The sequence below is a fragment of the Cinclus cinclus genome, chromosome 25 (assembly GCF_963662255.1).
Source record: "Cinclus cinclus chromosome 25, bCinCin1.1, whole genome shotgun sequence".
In the NCBI taxonomy this organism is placed as follows: domain Eukaryota; kingdom Metazoa; phylum Chordata; class Aves; order Passeriformes; family Cinclidae; genus Cinclus; species Cinclus cinclus.
In genome coordinates, this window is record NC_085070.1 from 4,967,916 (window position 1) to 4,980,591 (window position 12,676).

The window sequence follows — 12,676 nt, forward strand, 5'->3', positions numbered from 1 at the left end:
CTGCTGTTTCTCACCTTGATGTGGCGGCTCCCGGGGGTTCCTCTCGCCAAGTGTGGGTTTTACTCCCCGCTCTCGTTAGGGTGGATTAGTAAATTATCACAGGGGCTGCCCGTGCACTCAGCCTTTCCCTCTGTAAACCAAACCCCACAGCCTCATATCCATCCATGTGGGAACATGGAAAACCTTGGCTCAGAGGAGCTGCAGACACCCCAAAATCCAAAGGTCTCTATCAGAATTCCAGGCTGGAAGAGGGGAGTCACTGCCCAGACGCAGCCACAGGTCCCCGTGGCTTTGACCTGCTGCAGCACAGCCCCATCCTGGGAGCCAAACCAGCTCCAGAATCCCAATCCCAGCAGTGCCAGGACACCCCTGCTCCTGCCAGGATCAAATCTGCCACTCCAGGACCACGGTGTTCCCAGCAGAGCATCTCCCAGGACGCAGCGCCAGGTCCGGCACAGCTCATGCCAGACCCTCCTTCCCAAACCATGCTCCCACTTCCCTGACTCCAACAGGATTTTGGGAGCTGGGAAAGGCCCTGGCCCCGCTCCCCCCAGCCCCCCAGGTGCGTTTTGGGCAGTGCTTCCAGCGCATTGCAGGCTCACAGATGCCAGATGGAAACTGCAAACTCATCCAGGATCTGCACCCAGGGGCTTGCTCCAGCATCTTCCCCTCTTCCCTACCCCCAGCCCCACCAGTTGGGAGTTCATCTGTCTGGATTTTCTCACCCACAGTCAGGGAAAAAAAAAAAAAATTGTCATAGAAAATGTGCGAGCACTGACATCTTAAGACAAAAAAAGATGCAGATTTCTCAACTGTTCACAGCACATTATGGAAATACATTCTCAGGGACTATTAAATATGGGATTATTGACTAGATGAGCAGCAGCTCAATGGACTGGCTTGCAAATATGTCTTTAGACAATTCTTAAAATGCAGATTAATTATCTAACAGACAAGAGTATTTTTTTTTCCTACAGACTTCCTAATGATCTGTTGCATAAACAAATATCCAGACAGTTTTGTTTGCGCTTATGGTGGCTGTGATGTTCTTCAATAACTAAATAGTGAATGAGGAGATTTAAATCTTACTTAACATCCAGCAGGAACACAACAAAAGGCATGTCAGTCCGAATCACTGAAAGCCACATCTCCTGAGAGACCCGTGGGAGGTCCAGCTGCCAAAAGATGCCAATTCCCAAACTCCTGATATTCCACAAAGCATTAAATTCTTGCCGTGTTTATGTCATTAAAACAACTGCATGAATGTCCATCATTAACCCCCAGCCCCTTTGGAAATGAGCAAGGCATGTTGGACTAATGAGATATTTTTCAGTGCTCTGCAGATTCAGGAAAATATCCCTGCTGGAATTCCATTTAAAGAACGTAGTTGAAGTTGGGGGAACCATTGCACTGAGCTCTGCCCTCACCTGCAGATTCCTTCTGACCTGTTAAACCAGAATTTTAAAATCCCATTTTGATGTGCAGTTTATCGTGGGTGTAACACGAGCACTGTGGTCATTTCCTCACTGAAGGTAATTAACTTATTTGCCAGCTCCCAACCCCTCCATTGCCTGGTGCCTTTTGTGATCCCTTCAAATGCTGTTTGCTATCAAACCCAACGCAAAGCAAGTGTGAAACATTATTATTCCAGCTTCACACCCACTTTCCCTCGGTGTGAACAATAATGCAAAGTGTGAGACAGTGATGAATGGGACCTGGAGAGGACCAGATGCTCGATGAGCATCAGCACAGGCTCTGCCCCAAACGTTTCTCAGGCTAAAAAGAGATGTGATAGCAGAGCTGCACACACAGTCCTGAACAGCAGTCAGGAGCTGGAGCAGGAAATGGGAAATAGGCAAAGGGCGAACAAGAAAACAGCGAGTAGAGGGACAGTAGAGGGACAGATTCTTTGATTATCCCATTTTAGGGGTGGAAAAAAAAAGCAGTTTTGGCGCATGTAAGAGTTTGCAGATCAGCAGTGGTTGCAAGGAACTGAGTTTGCAGCCCCTGGCTCAGCCAGTTCACCCAAAGCAAGGCACATTTAGAGCAGCAATTTGCTGCTTCATCACAGCCTACAAAGGCAAAGCTGCCCGGCATGGATCCCAGCAGCAGTGACAAGGAGCCCTGCAGTCCCCGTGTCTCTGAGCAGGGACAGAGAGCCATCAAACAAACCCTCAGCATCAAAACGCCCCACGGTCCCTCAAAACACAGCAACTCCTGCCACCCAGCTGGAAACCCTGTGCTTTGAGAGGGAAGTTTACACAGAGGTCAAGGCTGAACAAGGGGTGTTCAGGAATTCACCCCCTCCCGAGGGGGCACAGATGATCTCTGTTATCAGAGCCAGCTGTAGGAAAGGGGGACAGGAAAGCAGATTTTCTGCTGAAGCAGCTGAGGTGTGAGCACACAGATCATCAGGATGTGAGGTTCAGGAGGTGAAGCTCTTCCAGCAAGAGGCAGGCAGGGACCCAGGGATGCTCCCAAGGGGATCTGGTGTCACACAGCTCAGGGAGAGCTGCTCCCCACCCGTTCTTCTCCTCCTCCCCAACACACGCATCGTAACAGTCCCCAAAAGGTGAAAAAAAACGCTTTTTAAAAATAGCAAACTCTTTAAGGAGCGGAGCACATGTGCTTGAGTGGGTGGGAAATCAGTGTTATTATTATGACTTTGTGCTCACAGGGTCTGAGACCTCAGATGACTTTTTTGCGCCCTGCGAGGATTTTTGCAGACTCATTATAAACCCTGGCAAAGAGGGGTCACAGGAGAATTTCCATTAACTGGAACCTGGCTGGGGGTTGCCAGCATGATCTATGTCTCCCATTTATGCATCTACAGGGAGGCCAAGAGGAAGCTCCTTTGCTTTATTTCCACGTCATTGTGCTGATGCTGAGCTCACCAAATAAACAAACTGAAAAGCCAGTGGGGAAGCAGAGGGGAGGAACATTAGGGAAAAAAAAATACAAAATGCTTTGCCTGCCTGTCTCCCTCATGAAAGATGCAAATAAATTCTGCAGACTTTGAAGCCAGGAGATCTCAGCAGAGATGAAAATCCCCCAGGGCTGGATGGCTCAGCAGGTGAGGCACTGTGTGGGTATTTTGTGACAGAGCTGCTCACGTGCGGTGGGTACAAGGAATAAATATTGTTATGGGGATGAGAGCTGGCTCAGGGAGGTGCAATCCAGCAGCAACAGAACTCTCTGGGCTCTCCAATCACCCCCAGCACCGAGACACCAGGGACCCTTCCAACACGGAACATCCCCAAGGCTCTGGGCTGGAGGCACCACGGACCTGGGGAGGGAATCACCCCGGAGATGGACACCTTATCTCACCTCCTTCATCCCTGAGCCATCATCTACCCCTTGGAAAATCCAGGGGATGGCCCCACCAGGAGGTCAGTACTCAGCAAAGTTCCCCTTGATTGATTCCGAGGCAGCAATTCCAGTGGGATGCTGGCACAGACCAGACACCCAGAGCCCCTGCTCCAGCAGCAGCAAATCCCTGAGCTGGGAGGCTTTGGGAAGGACAGATGTCACTGCAGAGCCCTCTCTGAAGAGCAGAGAGGTGAAGAGAGTCCCGTGTGCCCAGCAGAGCATCCCCTGGGGCTCCCCAGCACCTGCAGCTCGTCCACACAGCCCAGAGACCTCAGCTGCACACAGTCCACACCAACTCTTCATGTCCCTGCGTATTCTCCTGCTAGAATCCCACAGAAACAGCCAGCATTCGTTAGTAGGGAAGGGTTCACTCAGGTTTTCCCTTTTTTTCACGTGCTCAAATCTGAGTTACACCAACTGCTGCTGCAGTGGCCGAACGGCCGCACGCTCCAACCCAGCAGCTTTCCCTCTTAATTCTTGCAAAAGCAACCCCTTCCTGTTAGCATGTTCACAGTCCCTAACCCAGCTCTGATCCATTTCCACCTCCAAATCATTAAAGATAATAAATAAGCCCAGCCTCAGTGTGAGGAACCTTCACACAATCACATATCTACGCTCCCATCAGCACTTGGCCATTACACTTCTATTTTCTGCAGCTTAACTAGGAAAGCCAGCACTGAACTCTGCCCCTTATCCCACAGCTATTTATTGCCCACATTCTGCTATTTATTTCCTAAAATAGTCTCTTTTGGGTGGATTTAATGAAATATCCAAATAAATTAGGCCCGTTGGAAGATGTTGAACTCTTATTTCCTCAGCCTCAGGAAGGAAGGTTTCCCTACTGGGCAGCCATCCTCTGCATATAAACTGTGGTGATTTGACCCCCAGGGATAGAAAATCCAAGTATTTGAGGCATAATTAGGTTCTCCCAGCAGGCACAGAAGCAAAAACTCACTTGCCTGATATCCCTGCTCTTCCTCAGGTTTGGTTTCTATACAGGCAGAGCGTGACAAAAATTCCTGCTGCACCATCAGGTCCCTCTGCCCACTGGGCTTCCTGCCTTGGAAATAGCCAGGGAGGAAGAGGAGGAGAAAGAAGGGGAGGCATCCTCCCCTTTATGTTTACACCTGCTGGGATTTTACATCTGATTTACGTGGGGTCTATGAGGTCTATGTCTCTTTGAACAACCCAGTCACTGCTGTTCCCACAGCTGGGCACTGCCAGCTCTGTCCTGCCCAGCATGGAAATGATCCTGGTTTATCCTCTGCGAGGTGTCCCTGTCCAAGGAATGAGGCGAGCTTTATGTTCCCTTCCAACCCAAACCCTTCTGGGGTTCTCCAATCTTCTCCTCACTACATTTTCCTCCTCCCTCATCACAACCAAGTCCCACATCCATTAGCAAACCAAATCTTCCAGAGGCACCAGGACAAACACAGAAATCCCTGTGTGTTACCACCACAATCTGTCCTTGCAAGCTCCATCCCATAAATGAAGTTATGATGGGCATCCTTAAAACTGCTCCATTACCTCCTCACACATTTTACACCTTCTTTTATCTCTCCAAGTCCCCCATTTTTCCTGTCAGGGAACCCAGGACAGCGTTAGTGGCTGCCCTGAGGTGACAAAGTGGAGCTCGGTGTCTCCTGTGCACAGGCACAGCTCCAGCAATCCCATAATCTCCTTTCTGGACAACTTTTTCTTCCCGGAGCTGCTGATACCCCACTGATTCCTCCCTCAGGTCTAAGCAACACCCTCCAAGCTGTTCTCATCCTGCTCAGCCACAATTTCACTGCTCCTCCTGTTCACACACAGCAAGAGGTGCCTTGTTTTAACAGATTCCTCACCTTTTATGTGCTGCCTTAGAAACCTCTTGCCCCAGAACAAGAAACATTTCTGAGGAGGCTTGCAAAACTTCTGTCTTGCCTTCTGCCTGCCTAGAAGCATGAAAAATAAATAAAATCTGACCCCAACAAGTGCTGCCCACGAAGATCTCTTCCCCAAAGTCAGTGAAAATCAATATCCACACCTTAGGAACATCAGCAAGCCTTTAAAAAGGGCAAGACATCCACTGTCTGCACATGCTGAGTTCTGAGCAAAACCAGAATAAAGCTTAGATTGCCTTCAAAAAAATGAAGTTTCTTGGCAGAGAGTGTTCTCCTCAGCCATGTCTGAGCCTAAGGATGTATCTGCTCCTTCATCTCTCTTGTCAGCCCTTGCTCCTCCTCTCCCCTGCTTTTCCTCCTTCCTCTGTTCACCCCAAAGCCTCTCCCTTCCACCTCCCCCAACCCAGTGAAAACACCCCGCTTCTCCTCCGGCCGAACCTCTCCTTCTGCCGTGTTCCACATGGAAAACCAGCGGGTTCCTCCATGAGGAACAGGAATCTGATCCCACCTGAGATCCCACAGCACAGCCAGGTGCTTTCCCACCAGAATTTCCCATGCAAGCAGCCAGGATTTAGCTGAGGATCCTCCCAGCTCCTGGGTGAGTTTGGAGTTCACCCTCTGCTTTTCCATCAAGCAGAGACATCAATGTGAACGCACACACACACACACAGAGAGAGAGAGAGAGAGGAGATGAGATTTCCTGGCACACTGAAGCTTTCAGGGTGGTTTGGACACAGCACTGCCCCTTCCTTGCCTCGCTGCTCCTTGGATGAGCTCTCAGAAGCCCAAGGTCCCTCAAATCCTGCCCCGTTCACCCCCACATTGCTGAGTGCTCCTTGGCACCGACATATCCAGACCTCTGCCAGCCCACATGACTCCTTGGCTGATTTTCCTTGCACAGCTTGCAAAAGAAACCTCCAGCAAGAAACTTGCACCAGCAGCAGCAGCAGCATCTCTGTGCCCCTCAAAGCTGCAGGCAGCTGCTCCAAATCAGCCACTTAGAACCAATCTTTTCAAGGAGATGTTCATGTCTTTATGCCAAGATTTTGGGATAAAGTCCTTCATTTTGGGGTTCACCTTCCTCAGGCAGCCTGTTCCCACCACACAGGAGCCAGATCACAAAGGGTCTAAGAGAAATGGCCATTTAAAGGAATTTTTTTAAAAGAGCCTTCTCCTTCCCTGCACTACCACTCTCTGCTCGGCACAGACTGTCAGCGGCTCCCTCTTCTCCCAAAATTCCAGATGTCTCATCCCAGGATATTAATTCCTGCCAGGTGCAGGGGAAAGCACCACCTGCGAACCACAGAGAGCCACACAGCAACTTTCCCAACTTCTGCCTCTGCTCATCAGGCCCAGCCCTGAAATGGAAACCGAGAGGGGAAGCTTCTGCCTCTCACCATCGATTTCTCCACGCAGATGGTTCCCTTCCAATCCCCAGCTTCGCACACATCGATACCGAAGGAGTCTCGCACCGAGACACTTTCAACACGCCTTGGCGCGGTGGGAGCCTCACTGCGGATCGCTTCTCCCCCTCCGTGAAAGAAGACAGAGCAAAGCACGGCAGGGAAAGCCCCGGCACGGCCACATCCCCTCCTACCTGCGAGCACACCCGGCTGAGCACCCCGGAGCTGTGAGGCTCTGGCAGCTCCTCAGCAGAGCCGGGGACTCGCGGGGGATGCTCCTGGCTCTCTCCGATGCCGTAGGCTCCCGAGTGGCCGCCCAGGGAGGCGGGGAGGGCTCAGCTCCCGGCTGCCCGCAGCGCTCACATCCAGCCGGGATGTGGCTGCCCGGAGGAAAGGCTGCCTTGCCTCGCCGAAACAAAGGGGTTTGCTCCTCTTGGGAGGGATCTACCGTGGTGCGGGGGCTGCAGGAGCCCCGTCAGAGCGGCCGGGATGCGGTGGCAGAGCGAGCTGAGCTGTCCCTCGGCATCCCTCGCTAGTGGCAGGTCCCCGGGGAGGCGGGCACGGCGCTGGATCCTCCGGCCAGCAGCACCGCCCCACGAAGGACACGCGTGTGGGGACAAAGCCGGCCCCACGGGGGTCCGGTTAACTCCGCCAGGGCCACAGTCTTGGGGTCTCGGTCCTTTAAAGCGAAAGAATCCAGCCCGGTGGACGGCGAGAGCCGAGCAGCACTTGCAGCATCTCGCACCTACGCAGGGCCCCGGCCCGAGCCGCAGCTAAACCAAACCGGAGTTTGGGCATAAATCAACCGGAATAAAGTTGGGCCTAGGATGAGGTTTTCTGCACGGAGTTTTCCCCGCACACCGCCCGGGCTCGGCGCTGCCGGTTCACCAGAGGAGTCTGCCAGCATCAGCCCCGCACGTCTGCGCACACCACGAGCACCTCAGCGATCCTCACGCCAATTACTGCCCAGCACAACTCCGCACAAACGCCTTCCAGAACAATGCACCTTTCCTTCCCCATCCACAGCCCGAGCGAAATCCGAGTTACGGAGCGTTTTCCTCGCCGCCACCGAGCGTGGCACGCAGGCTGCGAGCGCAGCACCCCCCGAGCCCGCGGGGAGCATCCCTGCCCGCCGCACCGGGAACCGCTCCCGGGTGATCCGCTCGAGTTGGAGCCGCACCGAGTGCCCCCCTCCCCGCGCTCTTTGAACTTCAGCTCTGCTAAGAACCCGAGCGTGGCGTTTTTCAACTCTTGATGCGCTAAAACACCGCAAAGGGCTGGTCCCAAAGTCCTTCAGCGAGTCGGGTGGCACCGGCCGTGTCCGGGGTGGGGGGCTGAATGTGAGCGGGGAGGGATGGATGTGACCGGGCAGGGATGGATGTGACCGGGCAGGGATGGATGTGACCGGGCAGGGCGAGCGGGGGACCGAGTGCCGGCCGGGGGCACCGCCAGCGAGCGGCGGCTGCGGCTCCGAGCGCTCCCGGCCCCGCGGCTCCGCAGCGGCGGCCACGGCTCTGCCGAGCGTCCCGCGGGGGTCCCGGGGGAGCCGTGCCCGCCCCCCGCCCCCGCCGCCATCCCCCCCACCCCGCACCCCGCATCTCCCCATCGCTGCCCGCGGCTCGTACCTGGGCTGGGCTCTGCCCGCGGCTGCTCCGGCCCCGCTCCGGCAGCGGCGGCCGCGGGTCCCCGGCGGCGGGCGGGGGAACTGCAGGGGGCGGGGGGCGGCTGCCGGGGCACCGGGACCGCCGGGCGGCGGAGGAGCCCCCCCCGCGGGCAGGGCAGGGGATGGAGCGAGCGGGGAGAGCGGCGTGGATGGAGGGATGAGAGGAGAGAGGGACAGGGAGGGATGGAGGGATGAGAGGAGAGAGGGACAGGGAGGGATGGAGGGATGGAGGGATGGAGGGATGGATGGATGGATGGATGGATGGATGGATGGATGGATGGATGGATGAGAGGAGAGAGGGACAGGGATGGATGGAGGGATGGAGGGATGGATGGATGGATGGATGGATGGATGAGAGGAGAGAGGGACAGGGATGGATGGAGGGATGGAAGGATGGAGGGATGGATGGAGGGATGGAGGGATGGATGGATGGATGGATGGATGGATGGATGAGAGGAGAGAGGGACAGGGATGGATGGATAGATGGAGGGATGGATGGAGAGCAGAGAACAGGAATAGATGGAGGGATGGGAGGAGAACAGAGGACCAGGATGAATGGAGGGATGTGGAGGTGGCAGGGGAGTGGGATGCATCAGGGGATACAGGGAGAACGGGGGGCTAAGGATGGAAAGAGGACCAGGCAGGATGGAGGGATGCAGAGGGGATGGGGCACTAAGCTGGACCAGGGGAGGCTTGGGATGGATCTCAGGGAAAGGTTCTTTCCCCAGAAGGTGCTGGGCACTGCCCAGGGTCCCCAGGGAATGGGTACAGCCCTGAGGCTGCCAGAGCTCCAGGAGGGGTTGGACACCATTCCCAGAGATGCCCAGGGTGGGGCTTGGGTGTGTGTGTGCAGGGCCAGGAGCTGCACTGGATGATCCTGGTGGGTCCCTTCCAGCTCAGCCTACTCTATGGTTTGATGATTCTAAGGATGGAGGGGACTGAGGAGGGAGGGCAAGGACCAGTGTGGCACTGGAATTATTGCTTTCAACTGTGACCAGCTTTCTTAACCCAGACTAAACGCCCCTGATTGGGACAGTTGAGTTTGGGAAAGCTGTGCTTGCTCCCCACACGTCCCAAATCCTCAACTGCCCTGGGATTCCCTGCCGAGTCTCTCTCCTTGTCCCCTCCCTGAGAAGGACACAGGGTGAGACAATTTTGCTCCCAGCTGTTAAAATCTTCATATTAAAGGTTGATCTCCTGGTACCCTGAGCAGCAACACAGGCTGGGAAAAGACATCAACCAGCACTGGGAAGCAGGAGTGGGACAGAGCCATCCCATGGTGTGAGGCTGGGAAATGCCAGGCAGGATCCTGATCCCCGTGATGCTCCAGCCTTTCCTGCAGTGCTGCAGTCCTGTCCTCCTCCTCTTGTTTGTTTGTAACGGCAAGGAGAGCAGATTTTAAACCATCAATTAATTGGACTCTCGCATTAAGAGCAATGAACTATTATTTGACGGAAATTCATCTTCCCCTCCTGCTGAGAAGAAACAAACTGGAGGAAAAGAATCAGCTTCACAAGAGAAAAATAAAACGCCTCTGCCTCAGAGACAAATTGCTCATGAGATACACAGGTAGCAGGCCTGGGGTGTTTGAGCTCATCCCTTTTACACATCATTTCCCTCAGGACAACAGCTACAAGTCAGTGGCTTTGTGACTGATTCCTGGGCCTTTGTCCCAGTGTCCCTGCCCAGCAGGCCATTCCCAGCATTTATTATTCCTGGAATTGATGAGCATTTCCCTCATCTGGGCTGCATCTGCTTCTAATTAACGCCTGTGGCCCTGCAGGTCCAGGTTCAGCCCTGCCTGGGTGAGCAGAGGTTTGGCTGCCAGAGCTGGGATTCCTCCTTGGCAGCCTCTGTGCCAGCTCCAGGAGTGGGAGAGGGACAGATCCCACCTCAGCTGAGCTCTGACCACACCTGGCCGGGCAGGGCTCCCCCATCCACCTTGATCCAGGTGGATTCTCCATCCTCCTCATGGCCCCTGCCTTGTGCCAGCACCCCACTCTCTTTTAGAAGTTTATTTTTTTTGTGTGTGTGTGTGGTTCAGATCTATTTCTGCCATATCCTCAGTATTTCATGCAATGATTGAATCCTCAGCTCTGCTGTTGTACACTTAGAAGGCAACTCAAGGAATTCTGGAGACTCAGAATTTCTCCAAAATCTCCATGGCATAGCACAAATCAGAGCAGGACCACAAGTTAAAGCACCCTGGCAGCCAACAGGGTGAGCTGGAAGAAGGAGACAGCTCCAGAAACTGCCTGCAAATAAAGCTGGTTTGGTTTGGGGGGGAAATAAACAGGATTCTAAGCACGAGAGAGAGGTTTCCAAAGTGCCTTCTGCTGGAAGTGTTACGTGGGGAGAGGAGGGGAGGAGGAGGGAAGGCACCCAGCTAGGTTTAAAATAGAGTTTGGTCATTTTATGAATGAGGTGATGTGACACAGTTCCCTGCCAAAGCTGGAGGGTTTGATGACCTAGAAAATGCTGTTTGGGGAAGGAGCTGTTGTTGATGTGAGGCTGCAAATCCGAGTGTTACGGAGCGGGTGGGATCCCACTCACGCTCAGGGCACTTGGAGACGGGGACGAGATGCTGAGGGAGGATTCCAGAAGCCCTGGGGGGTGCTCAGGGCAGGGCACCGGTCCCCCCCAGCCAGCCCTGGATGCTCCTTCCCGAGGAATCACTGCCAGGATGTTCCCTGAGGTCACCAGGGCACAGGGGGAGAGCAGCAGGGCTTGGAAATTGAGTTCATTGTCCAAAACTGCAGCACAAACCCATGGGGCCAGGGCAGGTCCAGCTCAGGGCAGACCTGTTTTGGGGTCTCAATCCAGACCCAAAACTGTTTTGGGGTCTCAGTCTAGTCCCAAACCTGTTTTGGGGTCTCAATCCAGACCCAAACCTTTCAGAGATCTCAATCCAGACCCAAAACTGTTTTGGGGGGTCTCAATTCAGAGCCAAACGAACTTTGAGGTATCAATTCAGACCCAAACACTTTATGGGGTCTCCATCCAGTCACAAACACGTTTTGAGGTCTAAATCCAGACCCAAACAATTTTTGGTGCCTCAATCCAGCCCCAAACCCCTTTTCCCAGCAGCAGGAGGGTGATGGAAATCCTGTGGTGCTGCACGTGGATCAATCTGCCCCAGTTTCCCCAAACTTGAGGCTCTTTGTTCTGGGAATAATCCCACAGCTCCAGCTCCTGACATCCAGGACAAAGAGCCCCCAGCAATGCCCATTGCTTCCCTATTTATCCAAGCAATTAAATTCCCTTTTCTCTCTCAGCTTCACAGAAAGGGGCTCTGATCTCAAACTGATGTGGAGGTGAGCAGTGAATCATTTTAAAAAACTGCTACATTTATCTTCATAGGTGGTTGTATTTCAGCAGAACAGCAAATAACAGCCCCAATGAAAAAAAAAAAAGTCACATTCAGGCAGAGCTGAGAGATTTCTTGACTGAAAATCAAGATTTGACTGAGACACAAAGAATAAATCTATTATGAGTGTGTTTCTTTTCAGCCAGGTTCATAACAAGTTTTTATTGGTAATTGAAGATTTCCAAATGAGATAATTTTATAGATAAGAGCTGCTCTGAAGAAAGCAGTGAGAGGAGCAAGTAGCCTGTGGTAGTTACATAAAAAAGCCCAGCTAATTATAAATATATATTTAGATAGCTCCAAGAAGTTGGTAGGATGAGTTAGATAAATAAGGAACATTTTGTGGAACAGTTTGTTTGCCTTCTCTTCCATGCAAAAAGGAAAATGTGTGTGAATTTCAACGAGCTGGAGAGTCAGGAGTGGCATCTGCCAAATCCTGATGCAGGATTTGAGAGGATATTCCTGGGCCCAGCTGAAGAGGCTGCTCCACACGCCCTGATTCCCGATTTGGGGAGCCTTTAAGTGCCAGCTAATCCCAGAAATACACGAGGGATTGGGGGTTTTAGTGCCTAAAGCTTCCCAAAAATGGATCCCACCCCCTCTCAGGTGCTGAACACGCAGTGAGAGAACCCTGGGACATCAGAGCACATAAAGAAGGTGTGGATTTAAGGATTTGGGGATTTTTGCCACTTTAGGGACAGGGAACAGAGGGTGGGAGCGGTGACAGGATCTCAGGGAGGTCACACAGAACATCTCAGCTGCCACAGGATCAATCCCTCAGACAATCAGCAATATTGGACTGATCATTTCCAGCCTATCTTTCCTTCCATCACACTTTTCCTTGCTCTTTGTAATTTTTTTTTTTTTGTTCTCCCCCTCGTAATTACTGCCATCAAAGGATGTTTTCTCCTCTGTGCATTCCATTCACACCCCAAAGAGAAAGGAAAGCAGTCATTTAATTGAGGCAGGAAAAAAAAAAATCCAACCCAAA